This window comes from Panulirus ornatus, chromosome 1, assembly GCF_036320965.1.
Source record: "Panulirus ornatus isolate Po-2019 chromosome 1, ASM3632096v1, whole genome shotgun sequence".
NCBI lineage: Eukaryota > Metazoa > Arthropoda > Malacostraca > Decapoda > Palinuridae > Panulirus > Panulirus ornatus.
In genome coordinates this window covers 7,564,057-7,585,801 of record NC_092224.1, presented here as the reverse complement: position 1 = coordinate 7,585,801, position 21,745 = coordinate 7,564,057, and the positions used below count along the sequence as shown (strand labels likewise).

The 21,745-nt window shown below is 43.0% G+C and overlaps 1 pseudogene; it reads left to right on the top strand.

Moving 5' to 3' along the window:
- Positions 1–21,211, top strand: part of LOC139754819 (uncharacterized) — a 539,145-nt pseudogene extending 517,934 nt beyond the window's left edge.
- The last annotated feature ends 534 nt before the right edge of the window (positions 21,212–21,745 follow it).

Here is a 21,745-nt window from a genome sequence, read left to right as displayed (position 1 = left end):
AGTGGTGCCATTAGAGCAAAGCTAAAGAGCAACCATCGGTGGTGCAGCACCCCAACGACAACGACACTACTATCCCAGCTCTATAATCCCGGTGACGACGGTGTGACTCAGCTCCCGGAAGTCGAGTGCTTATACTGGCATCAGTGTTGTAGTGTGTGTGTGTGTTTGGGGGACGTAACGATATCAAGAGACATCAGGTGATCAGTGATGTAGTTGCTTCTCTTGGTAATGTCGTTGCGTAACTTGACGTGTTACTGGTTTCTATAGTTAACTGAGGCCGGGATCAACCTGGTACAACACAATCCCAGTATTTGGAACTGGACTTCACCGTCGCATCTCCTATTCTTCACGTCTCAATGCGTCCTTATACATTATGCAGATTTATTCATCGTTCAGTTTTCTCCTATTCCATGTTTATTGTGTACTATTCTGTACACAGATTATAGCACATGCCACTTTCTCTTTTACGCATCAGGGAAGAATTTTTTTTGGAACAAAGAACGCAATTCTCTTTCTCCCCAAGTCAACCAGAGATGACTGTAACAAAAGTAAATCGTATTATTTGAATCTTGGTAATTTAGACGTATTAAGAAAACGTTAGAATCATCATCATCTCGTTACGATGGTGGTGATGAGTAAGCGACCCAGACTATGTATGTAGGCCCTTCAGCGTTCGCGTTAAGGTGTGACAACGGTAGGTAGCTGGGCGTCACGTTCCATCCATTAACGTTCAACCTCGCTTTCAGCTCACACAAATCCTCTTCCTCCTCCTTCTCCTCTTCTTGTGTAGCCCGTGTTAGCTGCTGCCGCAGACCGAAGCTCGGCGAGCTCTGCCTGTGGTCGGCAGGTGGTGGTAACTCATTGGTTTATAATGAGTATTTAATGAATTTGCTCGGGATGGAGTCCCATCCTTGGCTTCATTAGTTGAAATTTAGGGTGTCCTTGACTTCTAGCGTGCAAATGGATGTGCTGAGCTTGGGTAGCTAAATTAATGTTGTGGCATGGAATTCATGAACCATTTTACCGCTAACTCACTACACGATATGTTCACTTGTAATTAACTTCACGGAAAGTTGATGCTTTAGGAGATGTACTTCACCTTTGTCCTCGATAGTCTTTTACGTAATTGTACGAAAGGACATGAGCAGCAGCAGACAGCGAATCATTCAGGTGATCCGAGTCGAAGATGGTGTTCTGTGGTTGCGAATGAGTGCAGGTGATGGTGGCCACTAAACACCGGAATGTAAATAACTAGGGTGTTGAGGTCGTTACATGTGTTCAGAGATGATGATGTTTGAAATAGACTTTAGAAAGGCTTTAGAAAATATTAGCTTCAGTGAAGAAGATTTACAAGGGGGAAATCAAAGAAGTGTTTAGAGGTCGTGGCTTAGTTTGTACTTGAGTGGAAAGTGAATGGTCGTGGTGGGGCCATTCACAACCCACCCACACCCTCCACCTATCCACTAACCAGTGGCGAAGCAACAGCTCACTGCTCCCAATCAATGTAGATCAGCAATTCAGGGTATTATTACTGTATCACACCAGGTTTTCTGTCATCTTTCCTTCCCATTTTTTCTCCCTTATTCATTTGTTACTTCCCTACTCTTAAAACATCATCTGACGTGTTTATCTACGCACCCACCACCGCATTCCAGCCATTTCCTTAGCCACTAACCATCCACTCCAGGCACTCAGTCTCCTCCCCTCCACAGGAGTGTCATCGTTCGAGCACCTGTTGGTCCGTGTGGAGCTGCGGGTGGTTGTGTGGCTGGTCATCCTGGCGACACTGGTGGGCAACCTGACCGTGCTAGGGCGGTCGGGTCCTCTCCGGAGACGACAACAAGATCCTCTCGCTCTTCATACGTAATCTTGCAGGTCGGTCTCTCCTTTGAATATAGATATACCCAATTTAACCAAGCTTAACCCAACCTAACCTAACCTAACCAAACCTAAGCCCACTTAACCTAACCTATCACAGTGACAGCTGTGCTGGAAGTGCTGGAAAACATCGCAACCAAGGAGTCTCAGCAAGTCCCACTTGTGAACATTACTACCTGGGCTGAATGTTTGATAGCTTTTTGAAAATTACTGTATAGGAGTTCCTATGGACGGTACTGCAGTCAAAGGTCCTACATGGAGGGCTCAGTGGACGATGCCACTGAAAAATTATTACAAAGATTTCTTTGTAGAAAGTACCACTGTTGAAATTACTGTGCGAAAGCCACCATTGTCGAAATTACTGTGCGTATGCTGAAGTCTCTACGAACGATACCTCTGTGAAAGTCACCGTACGGGTCTTTACGAGCGATGCTTTGTGAAAGTCATTACATGGGAGTCCAGAGTCCACAAGAGCGGTACATCCATGAAAAATTCTGTACAAGATTCTGTTAAATGGGAGCTTCTGAAAATTGATCCACGTGAGTCACCCAATATCAGCTTTATCTCTTTGGGAACTACCACACAAGAGCGTCCATGAACGGCACCTCTGTGAAAGTTGTTACACGAAGATCTTGAACGAGCGGCGGTCCTGCTAGAATTTACTACACAGAACTACTCACTGCTGTGCCACCGACGAAATTACGAATACAGGACTACTATGAAATAGGGTCATCAAGTTTACCACTAAAAAAAATAACCACCCATCATTCTCAAACACATGATCCACAAAACACAAAGAACCAGCCATTGAAATCTGCCATACATCCGTCTTACATCTGAGACGTGTGTTAGTGAAAGACAAGAGCGTGTATCATCGTCAGGTCGTCAGGAATCCGCTACACAGAACTTAAAAGAGAGAAGCTGTCAGTCAGGGGATCACCTGTCTCACTAACGTCATAGCTAAATAAAGTTACCGTAACAGCATTTCATAGGCGTATTGTTATACCCGTCATGAGATGTTATGAAGAGTCTACGACCTATAATTAATGCTATCATGATTTTCAACAGTGGTCCTGAAAATCAATACTGACTACAGTTATTAGGGTCACTTTTAATCGTCTTTCTAAAACATCAGATGCTGTGCCATACACTCGATTTTGCAATGTATCGGATTGCTGTGAAATTTGAGATTATTTACGCGAGCGAGTGAATTATTGGCCGACAGAGTCAAAACAAAAACTGTAGACGATCATGAAGTGTCAGCATTTTGCGTAAGATCTCTTGAACTACAGGGTAATGTTTTCCGAATCCCTAATCCTTTTTTGTGTACATCATCGACATGGTAACCAGTATATACACCAGCTTTGGTGGAGATGGTTATTTATTTAACCAGATCTCTTCTTGGACGCTAGACGCATGTCAACACTTAAGGCTAACCTGAGCACCCTTGGCCTCTTGAACACAAGCTTATCAGATGAGATTCAGCCCCACTGAGAGTACTGAGTGCTGAGGTTCAGTAGAACGAGGACACCATTCAGTGGAAGGACGTAGAGTGATGGTTGGTTATTACTCGCCGTTCTAGGAAGGGACAGGAACCTGATATGCAGCCAGACTGGGACCCAGCATACATATCATTAGAAGTATAGTGAGGGCAACTTAATCCGTACTTAGTCTAGAGTCTTAGTAAGTCACCTCGAGAGAGCAATGTGACTTTTGAAGCGTGCTGATCCTACCTGACATTCAGATACATATTACACGTGAGGATTATTTGATCTTCAAATTCGATGTCAGCTATGAATTGATTATTGAATAAAAACCAAATGTTAATAAGGAATAAAAAGAATAAGTTATTCACGAGCCAATGCCCCCTTTCCCCTTCCCCCATCGGTCATGCAGTAAAGCGATTATGTCAATTCCCGTAGACATTATTACTTATCAGAATGATGGACCCCTGACGCCTTGGAATTTGAACGAAGATTTTCCTGGACAAAAGGAATGAAAAGGGAGTCTGAACATCTTAGGCCGAGGTACGAGCCTGCCAGGTGTCAGGTTAATCAGTGGAGAGGTTAAGGTGAAGCCCCTATGTCATGGCTAGATAGGCTGTAGAAACAAACAGCATGCAGAAACTTAGAGAAGTGCAGTGTGGCTACCTCCCAAGGAGATGTAGATATAATGGTCTTGATTATGACTTAAGTTCATTGATTAAGACTGAGAAGTATCTGAGCTGGTCAATTAGACGTTATCTGTTCCGTAGGGTTCCTCATGTTCAGTCACTTTCGAAGGTTAAGTTGAAATAAACATTCTGCTCGTTCATATGCAAGCTCTCGCCCCTCCTGAACAAGGTTACGTAAAGCTTTAGAAAATATAGAATCGACCACATAGTTCTACAGAGATACAGTTCCTTACTGCAGTCAGGGTAATTGTAAAATCTTCAGCGCATCTTTGTTAAGGTGACGTTTTATGTTGACAGTGTACCACTTGGTAGCCAGAGTGTGTCTGAAAAGAATGGGTGTAGTAAGAGCATATCCTTCGTTTTTTAAAAGAAATTTGATAACAGAACAAAATGTAGAGCACAGTTATCATGTATACAACCAACCCCTGTGGGGTCATATGTACATCTCTCTACACAGACACGAGTAAGTTATGCCATTCATGCTGTGACATTGTTACATACACTGCTTGTTTCATACGTCGACTCGCTAGAAACGATTCAGACGTCTTTACTTCTACTTATAAACAAATTCATTTTCTTTATGCTCTCATACATTGTCTTGCAAAGTACTTTTAAGTGCCATTTGCGATAATCGTATCACTCGCGCATGAAGACATCTTTAACATAAGAGTATTGAGGGAACTGATCTTGCCTGAAATGTTATAAACTATAACGTTGGCAGAAAATTTGTGATGGTGAAAAAAGTGCAAACACGTTTCGTGCTAAACCTCTTCTCCCATTATCATTTTTGATATATTCCTGGGATGCATCAAGATACTGGTCAACAGAGAATATCCTGTTTCCCCCACTTTTCTAGAGCATCAAGGTATGTTTAACAAATGCCTTTGACGAATGAATTCACCATTTATGATACTTATTGCAGAAAGATATTATTTCTTCAGTTTCCCTTTCAGGAGGACTTAGTCGGAATTAAGGATGCTTGGCATCTGAAGTGCCCAGTTATGTAGATTCTCTATTTCAAATACTCGCAAAAACGTTCTTACATAGATGACGCTGTTATTAGTAAACGTCGTAGATTTCGTTGTGGCAGCAGCAGATAGTGTGGCAGGAGTGTATACCTTGGTACAGCAGCTGTCACAGCAGCAGGTGTACATAGAGTAGTAATATATGTAATTGTGAGGTCAGTGATAACAGGGGTAGTGTTGGCTGTAGCAGTAGCAAGATTAGTGGTAGTGCTTATAACGTAACAGAGCCAGTAATCAACCGACCATTACCAAAGTAAGTCTACATGATTGACAAGAAAGTCCCCATACTTGATACTGCAACAACATTAACCATCTTAGTTCCACCCAGAACACCCACCTTCCTTCTCTCTCTCCCTCTACCAGTGGCGGACCTCCTGACGGGGTTCTACCTGGCGGTGGTGGCGGTGAAGGACATGCAATTCCGGGCGGAGTACCATAAGCACGCTTACTACTGGATGACCTCGTGGCAGTGCACCGTCACGGGCATTTTGGCCATGACGTCCGCAGAGGTAAGACTTCCTTGTGATGCAGAGACCCTGACTAATTATTACTTCATGCAACGACGTGATTTGTATGTCTAATAAGAATGATGAATTGGACGTGACTACACCACCTGTGCTTGCTCGTCTGTTCCGTTTCTGTTTTAAAGCCAGAGCTTTTCCTTCGAGTAAGAAGGGTGACCGTTCTGTCCCCTCTCACTATCGTCCTGTTGCTCTGACATCTACTATTTCCAGTGTCTTTGAATCCCTCTTCAACTCCCATATCCTTAGATATCTTGAATCTTAGTCTTCTCTCTCTTATTACTACCGTGATTTCCTTATGGCGAGATCCACTGGTGTCATTCTTTCCTGTCTCATCTCGAAACTCCCCTCTTTTGGCTTCCTTCCTTCACTTTGCTCCTTCATATCTAGCTTCCTCTCTTGCCGATATATCTCCGAGGTTGTTGATAGAATAGCCTCTTCCCCTTTTTCCATCAGCAGCGGTGTCCCTCAAGGTACTGTCCTGTCTCCTACACTTTTTCTCCATTTTATCAACGATTTACTTTCTTCTACAGTTTACCAAATACACACTTACGTCGACGACTCAGCACTGCATTCTTCTACTTTCTTTGATTCTGCTTCTGCTTTCAATCGATCTTCAACTCGTCTCGACAAAACTTCCTCAAGAGACTCAGATTTTTGACGGGATATCTTAGTTGGATAGACGAAATTTGGTTAAGTTTAACATCTCCAAGACCCAATATCTGCCTATCTCTCTATCGGAAATTCCTCACAACTTTCCTTTCTTCTTCGAAGGTTCTGTAATTCCACGTCTTGACTCAGTGTACATGCTTGGTATTACTATATCATGCACAGGCTTGCAAACACCATATTACGGAAATCGTTAATGTTACCTCTAAGAAAGAAATTGGGAGTCCTGTTTAGATGTTGAAATTTCTTTTTTCCAAACAGCTGTTCCGTTTATACAAACAACTGATCCGTCCTCGTAGGGAGTAGTGCTCTCACATCTGGGGGGGGGGGGGTTCTAACTCTGCATCCTTACTTGACAGAGTTGAGTTGAAAGCGATCCGTCCTATCAACTCTCCCAGGCTAACTTCAAAACTTGACCCACTTGCCCTACTCTACAATGTTGGCTCACTTTCCCTCTTTTACAGGTATTACTTTCGTTTTTACTCCCGAGAGCTATCTGCCTGTGTGCCCCTACCACTAGCTAGACCATGCAATACTCAACAAGCTGATGCGTCACATGATTACTGTGTGCCCGTTGGGAATTCAAGCGTGGGCCGTTTTGATAACTGTTTCTTTCCCAACACCTCGAAGCTTTAAAACTCTCTACCTGCTCATGTTCTTACCCAGTAACGGTTACCTGGACCTTTTTAAAAGACAAGATTTTCACTTCCTCCAACATTCGTAAATACTTTTCCTTGTATCTCTTTTTTCTTTTCATTAACTTCTATACAGTCACTTTGCCGAAGAAAGAGCGACAGGAAAACCAAGCGAGGAGGTTCCTCGAAGGCTTTGACTCGGCTGTCTTAACCTGCGTAGATGTAACCAGAGTGTGAAAAAGGCTGTGATGAGTGCTGCGTATGAGGAGAGAAACCTGGATGTTCTGGCTTTGAGCGAAGTGGGAAGCGGATTATATGGTTCGGGAATGTCAGGGGATAAAGTCTGGTGTTAGTGCGAGGACGAGAGGAAAGGAAATTATGGTGCTTCTACTGATGATGTAGGCATCAGTAACTTTAAGAAAGTAGGTTCAAGATCGATGCGGGTAAGAATGAAGATGGGCTTTGAGAGGCAGGTGATTTTGAATGCCTACGCACCTGGTAGTGAGAAGCGTGAGGGAAAGGAGAAAACTATCTTGTGAGGAATCGAGCGAATCCTTCGGCTATTTTGATTCAAGAAACCGAATCCTCGCGGTGGAAGATTTCAGTACAAAAATGGTGACGAACATGAGTTACTAGGGTTAATTAAAACGGCTAAGAGCTTGTCGAGTTGTATGCTGAAAGAGGATTGGTGAGAGGGAATACTAAAGATGAAGGTGCTTACTTAAGAGCACGTGAGTGGGTGGATGGGCATTAATCATACTATGAACTAGATTACAAGCGTGCAAAAGAGAGGGTGTCGGATGTAATTGTGCTGAGATGTGCAGCAGTTGGGATGTCTGATCATTTCTTGGTAGAGACGCGTGGAAGATTGTTGTGGCCTTGGGAAAAGCGTATCTAACATGGGTGAGGAGAAGGTGGTGAAAGAGTGAACTTGGAAATTAGGCAGAAATACTCAAAGGGAGTGAGACAGGATTGGCATAAGGTAACAGTAAATGATGCAAGGGGAGTGGGCGAGGAGAGAAAGGTATACAGAAAACCATTGCTAACATGTGCTGGTGAAGTGTGTGATATACGGAAGATTGGAGGTTGAGACATTAGGGGAAGGTATTGAGTGGTGGAATGTGGGAGTTGACTTGCTAGTGAAAGAGAAAATGGAGATGTTTCGACGGTATCCGCAAGGAGGGAGTGCAAGTGATTAGGAGGATTACATAAAAAAAGCGCAAAAGATCAGGATAAAGAAGCAGAAACTGAAAAAGAGGGATGCAAAGAGAGAGAGAGAGTATGGACAAAATACAGAGATAGTAAGAAAATATTTTAGAAGGCGAAAAGTGTAAGGAGATCAAGAAAACAAATGGGAATGTCATTTAGGGGAGCAGATGCGGAAAAGTTGGTAGGCGAAGACGAAGTGAAGAGAATTTGGTGTGCATTTTTGGAGGACTGTTGAATGTGTTAGATGATAGGGTGGCGGGTGCAGGGTAGTGTTTGGGGCGAGGTGGTATGCAGTCCACGACCGCGAAAGGCTTGATGAAAAATCTGGAGGTGATGTAAGTCTTGCGTATGGTGAGGTGTGGCAAGGCGGTAGGGGTAGATGATATTGCAGTTCATATTCACAAGGAAAGGGATTACAGCATTACTGATTGGTTAGTCAGGCTTTACAATGTATGGGTCGTGCAATGTGTGTATGACCCAGTGTCAGATGCCTTAGGACTAGCAGAATGCCTGTGTACTGCCGTTATATAAAGGCAAGGCGGACAAAAGTGAACACACGAATAACAGTGGAAAGATTCTAGAATCGTATGTCCTGCTAACAATTTAGAATTATAGGTAAAAGCATCATTATCACCTAAACGTATTTTATCATTGCAGGTCTCAGTGATGATTCTGTCGTTCATGTCTGTTGAGCGATGGTTGTGTATCACCTGGCCCCTTGCTGCCCCGAAGTTGTCGCTAGGAGGCGCTAAAGTATCCCTCACTTGTATCTGGATCACCGGAATCATCCTCTCTACTGTGCCTGGTGAGTCTTCTTCAGAGAAAGCGGGTAATTTCTTGTGTTTGGATCAATAAGGCTTTATAGATATTGCTTTTCGAGGTACTGCCATACAGACATTCTCTGGTGAAGATTTATTTTTGAAATGGGATTGATTTTAGTTATGTCCAGGATACTCTACTGAAATTTCCTGATGTAGAAATAGAGTCGACAAAAGCTTCTTATAGTTTCCTCTCTCTTAGCGTGATGCTCGCGTAACGAGACTAATGTCAGAGAGCTTAATTAATTCTAATGTCCGTGTTAGGAGACTCTGACTTGATTTAATGGGTGGTGTAGCAGACTCAGACCTACTAATAACTGTTATTGAAATACAAAGTGTTTACACCAGAGTGACAGAGATACTTCCTGTGGAGGGTCTTGAAGACTGAAGCGCCTCCTAAACCATAATTATACACATAAGGATGCAGAGAATCGACATCATGACTCACCCAGTATAATATCTTCTTGGCAAACGTCTTACTTCTAAGGGTCTGCCTGTCTGCTCTCGTACTATATTACCTGATCCCTACAAAACAGATCAGTTCATTCGTAGAGTGAATTTATTTAACACTGATACATTTGAATAGTTAGATTTACATTTTTAGAATTTTTTTTGATTTTAAATTTGGGCGATTTCTCCTCAGGATCCCCTTCATTCTTTTTCCCTACTTATTTCGCTAATTTTCCTCGCAGTCGCTGTGGCTCCACACGACGTTAATGATCGGTTAGTCAGGCTTTACAACGTATATATGACCCAAGGTAAGGTGCCTGAGGACTGGCAGAATGCTTGTATACACAGTGAACTCTCCAAGAGGGAGAATGAATTCTTACGAAGCTACCAAAGTGTTGTTGGCAACAATATAGATGAGTCTCTCTAGCAGCCAGGCCAGAACCCCTGGGACTGAATACGAAAGATCATCTAATCATCTACCAAGTAATCTGTAGCAACAATTCATTGCTGACTGGAGGGAACACGACATCTGAGAAACTGTAAGATGTTGCAGCAGTAGAACGTGACTGGTCGATGATAGCCTTGGCTATAACTGCTTAACCACCCTCACCCCTGCAGAGACTTGCAGCTCGACTGAAAACTTGAAGAACTCCCCTGCAGCTGGCCCTGACAACATATCAAAGACATCGGTCCAGTTACAGTCAAAAGCTCTTAAAGGATATCGTCAGCCGCTCCTAGTGACACATCAAGATCCCAAACATCTGGACAGTGGCCAACATAATGTTCGTCGTGAGAGCCGCCAAATCACCTGTATCCGTTCCACCCACGGCATATAGACATCAGGCAACTTCCCTTCTGTAATGTCTCATGGATACAGGGATAGAACCGGTTCTGTCGTTGAAGAGAAGACACTTCACGTGTCTTGTAACAAAACTGTTCAACAGTAACCTGCGCCACTCTGGTGAAATATCAGGAGACCAACGCATCCAGTAGCGTTGGCATCTTTTGTGGTCTAGAGTGTTACCGCTCAGCCATATACTGCTCAAAGACAAAACTAATTTTCGCTTATAGATACATACATGAAATCCTTAGAGGTCGTAACTTGCACTGTACGGTTTGTATCGTTATGGTATGTAGACCGTTTAATGGTTCAGAATCTACAAAACACTGTGTGGTGTAGGGAGGTGTTCTGTATTTCGAGGCTCTGTGCTACTCAAACGCAGATGGCTTCGTGACAAACAGGAAGTCTTTCAGTCATGATTCTCATATGGTTAGTGTACAGACGAGGACCTAGAGAGATAATGACCTGCGAAATTTTTCAGCTGGTAACACCCATCCTAATACCATAGATGAATATATTGTGGCGTGTCTGACAGCTTCCTTGCACGATGAAGTGTGAATAAGATTTTATGAGCTGGACATGGGTGCTCGATTGGTGAGGACTACATTAGTACTTTCCTTTATGAGCAAGACGTGGATTGCTTGGTTGGCGAGTACTGCGTCAATGCTTGCCTTTGACAGTGACCGAACGTAATCATCGGTATAGATAGATTGTTTCACAACATACCAATATTTCTCATACTACCCACTCGTTCCTTCCCTTATATATACTTGTACTTCTCTAACCCTCCACCAGTGTACTACTACAGTGGCAAGCAGAGATTCTACGGCTCCAATGGCTTGTGTTTCCCGCTACATCTGGATGATCCATGGGTCCCTGGATGGTTCTACTCCGCCTTCATTTTCATAGGCTTGAATCAGATTGGGTAAGTCCCTAGTACACAGTTAAAGACAGGTAATGATCAGAGGCTTGACGAAAAATGTAGTGATTTCCCAGGATAGCGTCGTGACTGCATTATGATATGTTCTAAAGTTATGTGAAACTACGCTTTTTGAACTGTGAATTATCCTCGACAGAAAATTGCGTAAGCAGATGATGGGGAATGGAAATGAGATATTGTTAGAACAGTAATAGAGTATATGACGTCATAGAAAGGTGGTCATGTTTTAGACGACTGGAAGAAGAAAGCGGTTGATGCATTTTAGGATAAATGTTAATATGGTAAGAGCGATTGAAAGAACTGCAGAGGATTAAGTCTTTTAACAGAAATGAGTAGGTAGTGATGGGACTGTGACCAGTTGTGTGGAGAGGATTGTTGGAGTCTTGGTATGTTGGGAGACGGGAAGAATTCTTGGAGGGAGAGTGTGTGCGGACTAATTGTTTTCTGTAGAGAGAGGCAGGCAGTTGATGGATGTACGCAACACAGGAGTGAAGGGTGATTGTAGAGCATGACTGTACCAAAGCAGGAAACCTGTGACAACAGCTATATGCAGAGGATGATGAATTAGACTGGTTAGAAGAGAAGATGGGAAGAACTATACACCACATGGGTGACGTATGTTGGTAGATAATGTTAAGCATAAACTCGATAAAGATCAAAGTTCTTGTTCATGAAAGACACAGGCAGACCTACTGTGATGCTACCCTATATGGCAGAGAACTAAGAGTTACGAAGTATCCAGGTATGTGGAGAAGTGCAGTAGGGATGACGATGATACAGTGGGAGACGAGAGTGAGGTGACGCAAGGAGGAAGAGCTAAAGATGATCCATCAGTTTGCAATGACGGGAAGAAGGTGTGGCATTTTCGTGGATCCTGCATAGTGGAATTCTTAGTCCAGTGATTCTTTTTTGTGAAGCCTCAGTATCTGTAGATTCGTAGCAGTTCAGAAGTGAAATCAGCATAAGTGAATGACATCCTCATTATAGTAAGAATTAAGAAATTTCACACCTATGAGAATCAGAGTTGAGAATGATGTCTAGGGTTAAGACACCTTTTGAAGGTTTTGCGTGTTGAAAACCTTCTCCGGTAGCGTTGACCATATGACACGTAAGGGAGAGGAGAAATTGACGATGTGTTGCTATTTTGTTCTGGCAGATGTTAAGGCAATTATCGTAGATTGTTTACGTTTTGAATGATTTGGTTGTGATGATCATTAGGCGACTAGAAGTGGAAATTTTATGGGTAGAGTAAAAAGATAGGGGACGCTGTATTTCAAGGAGGTTTTACATAATTAGCATTTTAATAAAGACAAATGTAACTTTGAACAACAGTATAGCTTACTCAGCACATTCATATTATGATTTCTAAAACATGAGAAGGAAGATATTTCCTGAGCACGAAACATTAGAATGCATGAATCATTATCAATGCTCTGGAAACACTTCTCTCATTATAAATGAATTGTTAAATTTTTCAAATGGTAAAATAGTCTCTGATGAAATAGATTTTCGGAGAACTATTGGAGTTCTAAGACTCATTGTCCTCGAACCTGAGAGAACCAGCTAAATGTTGCCCATGTATTACATTAACCATTCTTAGGAGCTGGATGTAATCAGTCTCAACAGTCACTACACAGTTGACAATGACGATAGCATTGACTCTTCCTCTCTTCGTCTCCGTCTGGTGGCTGCAGCGTGGTCCTGATCCTCATGTCGTACACTGGCATGTTCTACAGCATCCGCCGCACTCGATCCAACACCCCACTCTCCCTCGGGGACCGGGAGTTCGCCATGCGCTTCTTCTTCATCGTCTTCACCTGACTGCCTCTGCTGGACGCCCATCATCATCCTCCGCATCCTTGCACTCACCGAGATCGAGATCATGCGTGAGTTGAGTGAGGCAGTATTTCTTATGAATATACTTGAGCCTTCGAAGGAATATATGAATCACCTTGTTAACGAGATAACTAAGAGTTTGCAGGATCTTAATTTCCTTGGAAATGTGTTTGGAAGACTGGGAAGATATGAAGATTATAATCTAAGGAATCAGAATGCAATTTAGATGAAGTTATACCTTTATAAAAGAGTCTTTGAACGAGATGATGTGTCCAAATTATGTAAGAAAGTAATTGCTTAACAGGTTACCCCCTTCTCTTGTCATTTCCCACTTTCTCCACAGCCGAGCTATACGCCTACGTGGTGGTGGTGATGCTGCCCGATCAACTCCGCCCTCAACCCCTTCCTGTACACCTTCACCACGACCAAGTTCCGCACGCAGGCCCGACGGTTCATGAGGGGGCGCGGGGTGTGTCGTTGGCCCCCTCGGCGAGACTCAGGTACGTGTCTCTCTCTTCAGGAGCTCGTAATTAGTGCTGCTGAGATCCCTCGCACTATATGATAACCGAGCAGACTCAAAGACACACACACACACACACACACACACCGTGGTGCATCGGTTAGCATTACTGACCGTCACGCATGCACGCGCCGTTTGAGATAAAACCCAAATAGGCAGCTGGTCCACAGTCCGCCCAGCTTTTCATCCTCTTCTTGGGAAAGGTCGAAAAATGGGTATTTGGCATAAGCGAGGTTGCGTGTGTGCATACATGCATAGGAGTAAAGGCATGGTGCATATATGCATCGGGAAACACTAGTGTAAAACTCTCTCAGTAACACATATAGTAAACACACACTCACACACACACACACACACATTTTTGGCATATAAGCTTGGGTGTGAACATCTTGTAATTTCAGTGAATGAACAGAGTTGCTGAAATTTTGAGTGACAATATTCTTCGCTTTTAGTTTTTCATAAGGCTAGAATCTTAAATCAAAAATGGAATCCAGCTAGGTAGATTACCATGGCCGTACAATTGAAAACAGATTCGCTCGGAAGAGGCTGGAACAAGGGAATTATGAAAGTTTTGCAAGAAATGGAGAATATGTCAAGGAAAAAAAATCAGGCGATAAAGCAAGCAATATGTGTATGATAGAATTAATGGCAATCAAGGAGAAAACATGTTCAGAAGTTACTAAGCTGAAGGAAGAAATCGTGAGGAGCGTCGTCAGGAAGGTATTTGAGAAATGTAATTAAAAACACAATAACAATATCAATTCAGTTGGAAGAGATTCAGACGAAAGGTAATCTGAAGAAAGAAGACACACTGAATGCGTCACAGAAGATGTCAAGAGGGTCTTTGCATGTTCTTGAAATGGATCAACAGAAGGGCCTAGAGAGTTTGAAATATAGGGCGAGGAAAAGGTGCACATTCTCTGCCGGATGAGCATAAATAGATGATGAAAACTGATGCAGAAGAACAGAGACCTTGAGACACTGTAAAAAATGTATAGAGCTGTAGAGCTACAGAGAGAGTAATAGGAACTTTTTAGGTACAAAGCACTCAGGGAAATACATGTTTTTTTTTTATTATATAGAAGACATATAGGAAACCTCAAGGCAAGATCCTCCTGCACAGTGAGTGTATGTGGTCTAAACATTATCCTGAACAACTGAAGAAGATTATATGGTTGATGGATGTAGCTTGACACTGACGGCCACAGTGACCCTGGCAGTTGATAGGTCTAAATTATCAACCATCCAAGATCAGTGCAATTAAGCAAAGATGAATATTACGGATAAAACCAAAAATAGCTGACGAGTGAGTTGCGAAAAAAATTAACAATATAGTGAAGAAGGAGATAGACAAACAAATAGTTCATAGTTATTGGACCAAAAGAAGACCAAGGAGCCAAGGATGGAGGTGGAAGCAATACAGAAGAAAGACTACTAGAGGCTACAGACATGACAAATGCAGTTTTTGAGATAAAAGAATCAAAGGTATGTCAAATTATAAAGGTACAGCACGTAATTATTACATTCAGCATGGAGTTACGTAGCATTGCTAAGAGATTTGAATGCAAAGAGGAATTTAGTTACGTATTCAAGAGAAGTAACTGACCAATGGAAGTAAGAGAGAGAAATGAACACAGCCAGAAGGCAAAAAAGACGAAAGAAAACGGGAGTTATTAGAGGACAGCTAATGAGCCCCACCAGTACCTCTTGGAGGTCAGATATATCAAGTCATAGAAATGTCAGATTGAAAATCATACATATATGTGCAGGTAGGGCATAAGTGAATGGAATAGAGCTTAAGTTCAAGGATCGAATTAGGGAAAACAAAACCAAGGATTGTTGGAGTGATGGATAAAAAATTTACCAAGAAATAAGATCTGACCTGATGTGTCCGAAGAGATGCAGGATAGTAAGGAGGATAAAGGAAGAGCATTGGCCGTCTTCAGAAGGGGGACTGGCTATCTTCAGAACGGGGACTGGCCTTCTTGAGGTGGGTGACTGGCCGCCTTCAGAACGGGGACTGGCTTTCTTGAGATGGATGACTGGCCGTCTTCAGAACGGGGACTATCCGTCTTCAGAAGGGGGACTGGCCGTCTTCAGAACGGGACTGGCCGTCTTCAGAAGGGGGACTGGCCGTCTTCAGAACGGGACTGGCCGTCTTCAGAAGGGGGACTGGCCGTCTTCAGAACGGGACTGGCCGTCTTCAGAAGGGGGACTGGCCGTCTTCAGAACGGGACTGGCCGTCTTCAGAAGGGGGAGTGGCCGTCTTCAGAACGGGACTGGCCGTCTTCAGAAGGGGGACTAGCCGTCTTCAGAACGGGACTGGCTGTCTTCAGAACGGGAACTGGCCGTCTTCAGAAGGGGGACTGGCCGTCTTCAGAAGGGGGACTGGCCGTCTTCAGAAAGGGGACTGGCCGTCTTGAGAATGGACAGCCTTAAGTTCCCGGAAGCACATGTAAATGACCCATATCAAACTGTACTTGATGAGGAAAGTGACTGTAAGACGGAACTGCGTAGTGATGATGATGGCTTATAATCCTAAAAACAATGTAAACAGACCAGAATAGTTGTACAAAGATAACCGCTGTGGAAAAAAAATTAGGATGACAGAAATGAAGCCTTGAAGCACGCATTCCTCAGTGATGAAAAAGTATTGATTGGGGATATCAGTTATGGTGAAAGAGATTTGGAAAATTTAGATTTTCATGGAGATCGAGAGTTACGGGGGCACAAGCTCTCAAAATGTATACAGGTAGATTTTTTCTGTTTCAGAATGTTACTCAGCCCACTAGAATTATGGAGGCTGATGGGACTCCGAGCACATTAGATCTAATTAATGGCTGATACACCATTATTACTAGATTTTATCTTTTACTCATAGTGTCGCATGGAAATTTGAGAATATCGGACACTGCACCAGACGGAGAAAAGTAATCAAATGATACTCGGGTCTGATTATGCCGTAACTGAGGACATAATAAAGAGGAAACCACACTCTGAGGATCGGTGTCATCTCGAGAATTACACAAAGCTAAAGAATTTTCATGGGAACAGATTGGGAAATAGAGTTCTGTAGCCATGACAGGAATTATTGCTGCGTAAAGAATTGATAGCGAACTTGGGTACTCTCAGCTGTATATGCAGAGGGAAGATTAGAAGAGAGAGAGATATCGTTCAGTTAAAGATATCAAAAAGCAGATGAGCCCAAGAACGAGATATATATATAGTGCTACAGCCAGCCAGCATTTGAAAGGTGTTAGACAGCAAGGAACGAGTGTATCAGGCTAAGAAGGAGCTTGAGAGAAAAGTTGAAAAAAAGATTATGCACGAGGCAGGAGACGATCCAAAACGTTTTGTAGATTCATTTGAAGAGCAGTTGATCACGGTGAAGGATTCATAGGGAGCAGATGTAGAGGATATGCCAAAATATGTGAGGAGGTGAAAGGCAAATTCACAGTGAAAGACACGGAAGGCACAGTAGCCCCACCATCATTGACAGGGAATGGAGAGGTATTCTAGGAAAGCACTGACATACCTGAAAAAGACATGCACAGACTGCCAGATGGCCTTCACCCATGTGAAGTTCATGGTCCCAGTGAAATTTCTCCATATGTACTGAGGAATTGTGCAGATAAGCTGAACAAAACTCTTGAAATGTTGTTTAGCATGTCGCTAGAGGACGATAAAGTGCCAAGGGAGTGGTTTAGGGAATTGCCATATCTGTCTGTTATAAAACATCAGTCAATTGCATTAAATAGAGACCGGGTCTGCATGACGAGGTTGGTCTGTAAAATGCTGGAAAACATAATCTGAAAGCATAGGAATTACTACGTATAAAGAAGTTACCTAAGCTGACTCGAGGAAGGAAGGTTATGTGTAACAATCCTCTTCGGCTTCTAAGAGAGAGTGAGCTCCGTTATAGACAAAAGAGAAGGTTGCGTTTATGAAGACTACTGGAAAGCATTTGGCATTATGCTACATGGAGGTTAGACCAAAAAGCTGGATCTTCAGGAATGGAGAAAGAATTACCGTCGTAGGAAGAAACAAATGATGTTTGTCATAGCAGCATTCTCGAAATGGTCTGGGGACCCCAGTGGTGTGCCGCAGGGCCTAGTCTTAGGAACATTGCTCTTCTTAATCTGTGTAAAGATTTGCCGAAAGTTTTAGACTCATACCTAAATTTATTTGTTGGTAATGCTAAGGTCAAGAGGGAAGGAGAGAATGATGAAGACTGCACAATATTACAGAATGAGATGACGCGAAAGATTGCCCCTGTGGTGATATCATCGACAAGAAAACAAGCTGAAGCAATCTTTATGTGACAGGGTCTCAGAAGTCAACATTATCCATAAGATATCGCCTTCTGCCTATCTTACGAGAATTGTAAAGGAGACATATAGACTGCTGACGAAACTTTGATAGCAATAACGTAAATGTCTGAGGATGTATGAAGCGCAAATATTCTCTGTGTATATTGCGGCAAAATTAGAAAGTGCTTGCCAGGTAAATTTAGTCACCGCAAACGGATATACATAAGTCTAGAGAAGGGAAATAAAGATGATACTTGATTCAAGAAAACTGAGTGTCATTGAGCGGTCAGAGGCTGTATGTTTGCCCATTATGGCATGACTTTATAACAATCTTCAGATTGTCTGCTGGCGAATGCTTGAATCGCATTTAGGTACAGGAACAGGCATATACTTAGCAAACTTTCCGTATCGTATGTTAAGCCAGAGCTGGGATAAGCTTCTGTTGTTTGGTGAACGCACTTACAGAGGGTCAAAGACCTAATAAAGAAGGTCCAGAGGATTTTAGCAAGGATGGTACCTAAACCTAAGTCACAGCAAGAGGTTAGAGGCCATGAATCTGTCCACCATAGAAGAAAGATGACTGGATTACAACGTTTCATGTTCTAAAATGGTTTGATGATTATCAATAGTCGAATGTTCATCGAAAGTTGAACAAAGCAACCAAAGGTCATGATATGATGTTAAGCAAAAAAGTTGACAGAAAAGAGGTAAAGAAGTACTTTTCTAATCAAGTATCATGAAATAACAAAATTAAGATTTTAAAAAGTCGTAGGATAGCAGAAAAAGTTCCACAGATGGGACTGAACGAGTGAAGAGGCTGAACCGTGAAAATAGGTCATTATCCTCACGTGCAGTCTCTCCTGTGTTACGCAGAAGGTTGGGCTACACGTATCTCGCACGATTCATTTTTCGTAACTCCGGATTTTCCAACGGTGAGCGTTAACCCCGACTTTCAGCAGAATCTCGTCGTGAATACTCGTAACTCTCTCTCAGCCAGCACCACAATGGCTGTTAAGTTCCGTTCCCTGGTTCAGGTTGTTGTTCATTCTTTCTTCGTCACCCACACTGAGGCTCCGGGCTGGCATTCGGTCATCAACAACGCGCTCTCTCTCTCCATTTCACCCATAAAACCTCGACAGCTCGCTGCTCGTACCTGATGGCTATATCTCGTTGTAGGTCCTCGTAGGCAGGTTGGTAGGTTGGTATCCACTCCATTGTAACTGCTCTTCCCTCACCACCTGTTTCTCCTCTACCAGAGTCAGAGGTGACGCGGACATCTTTCTTCAGGGGCACCAACTCCAAATTGGCCAACGGCCGCGACTTCGGGCATCAAAACAACGGCGCCTCCCACACCGTCGACGAGATCATGGTGGCAGATGTCTCGAAGGTCTCCATGGCGAAGGACGAGGCCGCTAAGGCCGAGACGAACGTGTGAGTCACTTGAAATGACCAATAGGTGAGTCCACCCCTTCATAAACAAGGGGAGGCAAAGGAGTAGTGACTCACCTCTCTTAAACCAAGGAGAAATGAACTCGTTGAGTACCTCTCTCTTCGAGACCAAACTGTCTCTCATAAGTCGAGATCAGATGGTGTCTCGCTTTGGAAGACGAAGTCGGTCGTTGTACCAAGGTCGGTTGATCTACAAAAAAAAAACGAAGAGAAAATCAAGGTCTCCTTGGCTTGCATCAGTGAAAGTACCGTCAGCAGTGACGATGAAAATGATGGCAAAATAGACGAAAACACTGACAGTTAACGTTGAAAGTGACAGTAGTACTGCGTTAGAAGTTGACAGCGACGTTAAGAATAAGACAGAGGCTGGAAATGACAATAGTGCTGAGGATGACATTGAAAGTGTCAGTACCACTGGGACTGAAGTTGAAAGTGATGATATCAGTGAGGTTGATGTTCAAAGTGAGAGTGACACTGATGTTAGCGTTAAAAGTGAATGCAGCATCAAAGCTGACGTTGAAAGTTAAGCTAACAATAAGACGATGTAAGTGATAGTACCACGGAGGTCGGCGTTTACAGTGATAGTTGAAAGTGACAGTAGCACTGAGAATGACAGTATAAGTGACACTAGCAATAACTGTGGCATTATAAATGACTTCAACACAGAAGAGGGGAAAAAGCTTTGACATTGGCAGCGGGACCTGTGACCATGACCAAAGATGACATAGCGACAATAATGAAGACAAAATCAATAGATATACGATGAAAGTGAGGATGTAATGTTGGAAAAGATCAGGACGTCTACTTCCAAGTGTTGGTAGAAATGAATTTATCAGTGCGAGAACTGAACCATTTGTGTGTGCATTTTAATGAAATTCATATGAAATAACAATAGAAGGAAAAACGAAGTATTGAATAGATAAATGTGAATCATGTACGTGGCTCTAGTTGTGGTTGTTAACATAAGAGCTAAATGTTAGTGTATGGTGTTAACCTGAGGATAAAGTGTGGCAGACCCCAATCAGTACGGAGAACCTCGCTCATCCCAACATTAACAGATGACACTCTCGAACTTCCCTCCCCACACACACACGTGTCCTGGACCATATGCATCTCCTAGACTTAACCAGAGAGTGTTGTGACTGTATGTTGCAGGTCAATATATCCACGATACCTTTTATGACTAAATAGAGAAGATACCTGAGTACTTTTGGATGGAAGGGTTTCTACTTTTCATAATATAGATATGATCGTATTGAGCAGTATATAACAAGAAACCGTATTGTTGTTTCACTGTTTAAGTGTTCCAGGCTGATGTAGCCTCAAGAACTCATGGTGAGACTTTCCCGTGAAAGCAGTGTTTTTCGTGACCAAAATGTGTCTGTGTAGAGGTGAAGTATACAAGTGTCCACCTTGAGTGTACGCCTTGACTTAAGATCTGTAAGGAATAAATGTACACACACACACACACACACACACACACACACACACACACACACACACACACACACACACACACACACACACACAAACACACACATGCACACACACAAACACACACACACGTTACTGACCATGATTCATCACGGGCCAGCCCAGTGTAGGCGTGGCCGTCGGCTTACAATCAACCAGGTGTTCATCCTCCCCTCGGAGCTGGTCGATACTTAGGTACCTGGCTTAGGCTGGGGTTCGTGTGTGTGTGCATACATATAGTAGTAAAGACATGGTATATATATTCACTGTTAAGAGACAGGCCAACACGAGTGTATAACACTCTCTCAGTAACAGAAATAACAGTCACACGTACACACACACACACACACACACACACACACACACACACACACACACACACACACACACACACACACATACACAAGCAAGATTGTATATGTGGCGGTGTGGGCGTTTCTAGTTTAAGACCAAAATAAAAACTACCCAAGCGTTTTCATTCACAACACAATATCAATCATAGTTCTGGTAACCTTATCAACCAGAAATAACTTTGTCTCATGCCACACACATGCCTGTCACATGCAACACACATATCATATAATATAAAGTCTTTTAACATAGGTCTTTTGAATTGTACCTGCATGCCCCAGAGTACCTAAGTGGTAGAGGTATGGTGATGCATTCTTCGTTCCCTACCATCATCTGTAGAATGACTCAACGAGAACCCATCTGCCTTCTCGCTAGCAATCATCTCTCTCTAACTAATGACCTTCTGAGTTCCGCTCTTTGGAAATTTTGCTTACATCATTAGTATCTTCAATATAGATTCCTTCTCACGATACGGTTGAGTCCAGGCTCTTCACAGCATGGTTCCTGTCCCACGCTCTGGAAGCTTCAGTGCAGCAGCGGTACGAACCGGGCTCTCAGGGGTAAACACAACATTCACAAAAACAAATGGCAGGTCGCCAAAAGTCAGTATTATACCCATGTTCACTGGTATCACTACGTCTTCGTCT